The sequence below is a fragment of the Electrophorus electricus genome, chromosome 12 (genome assembly GCF_013358815.1).
Source record: "Electrophorus electricus isolate fEleEle1 chromosome 12, fEleEle1.pri, whole genome shotgun sequence".
NCBI lineage: Eukaryota > Metazoa > Chordata > Actinopteri > Gymnotiformes > Gymnotidae > Electrophorus > Electrophorus electricus.
The window spans coordinates 13,726,895-13,732,100 of NC_049546.1; positions in this window are offsets into that span (position 1 = coordinate 13,726,895).

Genomic DNA, 5,206 nt, shown 5'->3' on the forward strand with positions numbered 1-5,206 from the left:
CTGTACTATTCATGTAAGGGAAGGAGCTCTTCCACCTCAGTGCAAAATCTATCCACTCTCCCAGAAGGAGGAGCAGGCTTCAGGGAGCCATCAGGGAGGCTTTGGAGCAGGGTTACATACCTCACCCGCCTCAACTAGTGTCTTTGTAAAGAAGACGATGGGCTGAGGCCATGCATGGATTATAGAGGTCTAAATGAGCTAGAGTGGAATTTCCTGGGACACATCACTTGGGGTGGCTCTGCACATATGTAACCATGTAAGATGGAGGCGGTGACTCTATGGCCAAGACCTTAGATGCACGGGAGCTTCATCTGTTCCTGGGGTTTGCCAACTTTTATGAGCTGTTCATCAGGTCCTTTAGCACCCTGGCCAGGCCTCTCACGGACCTGCTCTGGGGACAAGCGAAGCGGATAAGATGCAATTCTGAGGCAAAAGGCATTCGAGGGCCTCAAAACTGCATTTTCTAACTCCAGTACTGCAGCAACCTGATTCCGCTAAGCCCTTCATTGTTGAGGTAGACGCTTTGGACATGCAGTGTGATCTCAACACACCAGGAAGAAGGGCAAGCTAAGACCAGTAGTCCTACTTTTCCCATAAACTGAGCCCTTCAGAGCGTAATTACGGAGTATGTGATCGGGAGCTCCTTGCCGCGAAGCTGGCATTTGAGGAGTAGAGGCACTGGCCGGAGGGAGTGTGCTACCCCTTCATGCTGATCACTAACCACAAGACTCAAGAACATAGAGTACTCCAGACAGCAAAACGTTTGAACTCTAGGCAGGCTCAGTGGTCTCTTTTTCCTCCCAGTTTGTTTTCTGGTTCACCTTCAGACTGGGGGAGAAGAACGTGAGGGGATGCACTCTCTAGGCAGTACACCACTGAGGTGCAATCCACCAATCAGCCAGTGCTGTCCCCCTCCTACTTCTTGGCAGCTGTGCGATGGGATCTGGACCGCAGCATCGAGGTGGCTAAGCCCCATCAAAGCACTACCCGCCACTCTGGAGACAGCTGATCTGCTCTTTTGCCACATCTTCAGTTTGGGCTTCCCGAGGATACGTGTCTGACAAGGGGGTTCAGTTAACATCGCAGGTATGGCAAGAAAACAATACATCATAGTGAATCTAATGCCCAGTTATCACCCCCAGGCTAACACAGGAGGAGAGAGCCAACTGGGAGTTGGATATTCCTTCACTTATACTGTCAGCAACACCCCAAGACATGGTGTACTTGCCTCTCCTGGGCAGAATATGCCCAAAACTCTCTCTGCCATGCAGGAATGAGGCTTACTCCCTTCAAGTGTCCTAGGACACCAGCCACTGTTTTATCCCTGGAACCCCCTATGTCTGACCAGCCCGCAGTCCAGACGTGGTGTCAGTGCAGCGAATCGGTGTGGAAGGAGATGCACCAGAGGTTGTGCTCTGCCATAGTGCCCTTTGAAAGGAAGGCAGATCAAAGGTGCCTTGTTTACCCTGTCTTTATTTAAGCCCATAGGTTCCTGAAGTCAGTGCTGCACAATAGTGGACCTTAGAACAATGTGCCACTCATCAGCATTGTGCTAAGCCTATGCATTCACTATTTTTTGTTTTATCACTGTGTTGCAGCTTACTGACCTAGTTGTATAATGGAGAATAAAGACTCCTTTGGCTCACCATCACTCCCTCTGTGCCTCCAGTCACATATACCTTATGTGAAGTACTTTTAAATTGCCACTGTGTATCAAAAGTGCTATACAAATGAACTTGCCTTGCCTTTCATGTTTTAAATGACTCTTCATGCCATCAAACAATATAACAAACATCAGCAAGATGCAGTATCTAGTATCAGTTACTATGACCTCCTGAAATGTCATTAAGTGTGAAGCAATGGCACTTCTTATTAGGGCAAGAATGTGCCTGAGTGCACTCATAAATTTGTTTTCTGAAAAATTGTTTATTTTGCCTGCAACAACTTCATACAGAAGTCTTACCCTTTCCTTTTTGAGGTGAGTTTTTGTAAAAAGCTCATTTTACAGCTTTCTTATTATAATTCAGTGATTGAAAGTGCACATAAGACCACAAGAGGTCAGTAACTTTAATTGTTCTAGTTAGGATTTTCAAATAATCAAGAACCATAGCCAGGATCAGGCAGTGATTACAGGAGCAGACTTGCATTGTGTGGGTTAAATGCTATTAGCTGACAGACCATCCAACTTGAAAGTCGAATAATTCTCTAATGCCAAAGTTAGCTGCAAAGGACTCTTCTAGTGAAATTTTGATGGCTTAGTGGTTAGCATGTTTGTCTCAGCACTAGGGTCTTGAGTTCAAGTCCTTATCTGTGTGGGTTTCCTTTGGGGTATCCAGTTTCTGTCTGAAAAGATTGAGGTTAGGTTGATTGGCTACAGCTCTGGAGAAAAATAAGTGACCACTATAAAATTATCAGTTTCTCTAGTTTTACAATTGATGGGTATGTGTTTGACCAGGCTGAGTAGTTTTGTTTTATTCTATAAACTATTGGCAACACTTCTTCCAAATTCCAGATAAAAATATTGTATTGTAGAGCATGTTATTTAATGAAAATGACTAATGATCAAAATAAAACAGACCACAATTAATGCAAAGAAAACAAGCTCATATTCATTTATATATATATAAAAAAACACAGTACTCATATTTCAATTTAGGTCAAGAAATCAATATTTAGTGGAATAACCCTGATTTTTAATTACAGCTTTCTACCAGTCTTTCACATTGTTGTTGGGTAACTTTACACAACTCCTGGCACAGAAATTCCAGGAGCTCGATTTGTTTGATGGCTTGTGACCATCCATCTTCCTCTTGATCACATTCCAGAGGTTTTCAATTGGATTCAGGTCTGGAGATTGGGCTGGCCATGATAGGGTCTTGATCTTGATTTTGATTGACCTGGCTGTGTAACATGGAGAATTGTCCTGTTGAAAAAAACAATCATCATAGTTGGGAAACATTGTCAGAGCAGAAGGAAGCAAGTTTTCTTCCAGCACAGTTTTGTAAGTGGCTTGATTCATGTGTCTTTCACAAGGACAAATCTGACAGATTCCAGCCTTGTTGAAACACCCCCTAGATCATCACCAATCCTGCACCAAATTTCACTGTGGGTGCGAGACACTCTGTCTCCGTCTAACCATTACATGACCAGGTGTTGAACAAAGGTGAAAGTTGCACTCATCAGAGAAGATGACCTTACTCTAATCCTCTACGGTCCAATCCTTATGGTCTTTCGCAAACTTCAGTCTGGCTCTTCTTTGCTTCTCATTGATTAAGGGCTTTTTTCTAGCTTTACACGACTTCAGCCCTGCCTCCAGAAGCCTGTTTCGAACCATCCTCACTGTGCAATTCACCCGAACTGTTAAGTGACATCCGAATGAGGTGGTGATCATCACGATCATCATCGATAGAGTCATTTTCAACCTCTGTCAGTCTGTAGCTGTTGTTGTCCCATGTGTTTGCTGCTTGACCTTGTTCTTATGAACCACAGTTTTTGAAATTTTCAAGATGGAAGCAACCTGATGCTCACCATATCCCTTTGTCAGTAAAGCTACAATTGAACCCTTCTTTGCCTCAGGTGGTGTGGCAAATGAGTCACAACACACTACGAGTGGCAATCAATGAGTGGAGAAACATGCAAAAAAAGTTGAAAACAAAGCCACAGTCAAAGCCGCCACCATGTAAACAGAGGAGGTAGGGGAGGTACTGTGCCCACTCGGACCCGGGGAGTCATGCCACCAGTAGCTCGGGGCATGGAGGATACCGTGCCTCCCAAGTCCAGGCATGGCAAGCATGCGCATCCCCAGAACATGAAAGCCACCCTCTTCTCTAATGGGTTCATCTTTCATCGATGGAAGCGCACAAGCATGTGCCTTATTGTTTCAATGGGGTCTTCCATGTCGACCAGATAGGGTGGCACAGTAAAGGTGTCCTGTTGCCGCGATGAATGCTTTCCAGGACTCCTTGTTGATCAGGCACAAGACAGCACCCCCTCTGGCAGATTGGTGCAGAAACGGTGCCCCCTTTCACAACCTGAGACGCCCTCACTGGACAGGGTGCAGCAGTGTCAACCCTCTTTGTCGATAGAGCCCCTCACTAGTCGACTCAGTGCAGAGCTGGCACCCCCTTTCATCAACAATGCTCCTCTATCAGCCAGATGACTGCCACCATGCTCTGCAGATACACAATGCACTACAGGTTAACATACCCCTGAGTGGACCTCCAGACTCACATAACAGTCAGGTGTGGATTGGTCAACACCTGGAGAGCAGGGTTCAGTGGTGCATTAGCCCTCCTAAAAAAAAATTCCATAGAGGGACCCCCCCCCCACACCTCCTCAAAGCCGAGGGGGAATCCCCAGTCTTAGGTCATATGGGTAGTGGCTCTCTCCCTCAAGCAGTGCTGGAATGGGAGAGAATTGAGGCACAGGGTTCAGGCTGGTTTTAGTCACAGAAATAATTGTCATCCTCACTGTAGCAGCAGCAACCTAACAGATATCAATGAGTCTGCAACATTGAAAATACTGGTTTTCACTGGAGAAGCAGAATGAGCATGTTTGTGTTACGGTGAGGTAGTCTTTCTGGTGGTTAAGTATATCGGTGTCTTCCATGAGACATTCGGGGGAGGGGGGCTTTCAGAGACGCAACCTAGTCCCAACAGACTCTTGATGCAGTGTGTAGATTATTAAATTTTCAACATAAATCTGAGAACAAACACTAGACTAATTTTATCACAATTTCTATTCCTATGGATCTATCTTAGGTGAAGTTCTGACGTTCCATGTGGAATGAAATCGGTGCAGGTCTGTCCTGCACATATGGCTCACTTGAGTGGCCTACAAGCCAACGTCTTGAAATAATGTAGGGTCGCTGCTAATTATAATTTGTACTGGCAAGAAGGTATATAGTCTTTTTTGTTAACGAACATTGTTAAATCTAAAAAGCGGATAATGCTATGCAAATTAATGCCCCCCCGATTCCAGTAAATTTCTAAAGGCAGAGGGAATCTTGACCTCGTCATTATTCTCCGTCTTGAACCCAGCCTATTCTAGTGTGGGCATGCAGTTCATTGAAAAGCTACATTCAGCCATCAACTGGCTCTGTTCATTGTTTGAGATTCGGGAGGCAGAGCAGCGAGAACAGCGACGACTGAGCTTGTTCGGCGAATCGGGCATATCTTCGCACTAGCTAGCACAAACCAAGATTTTC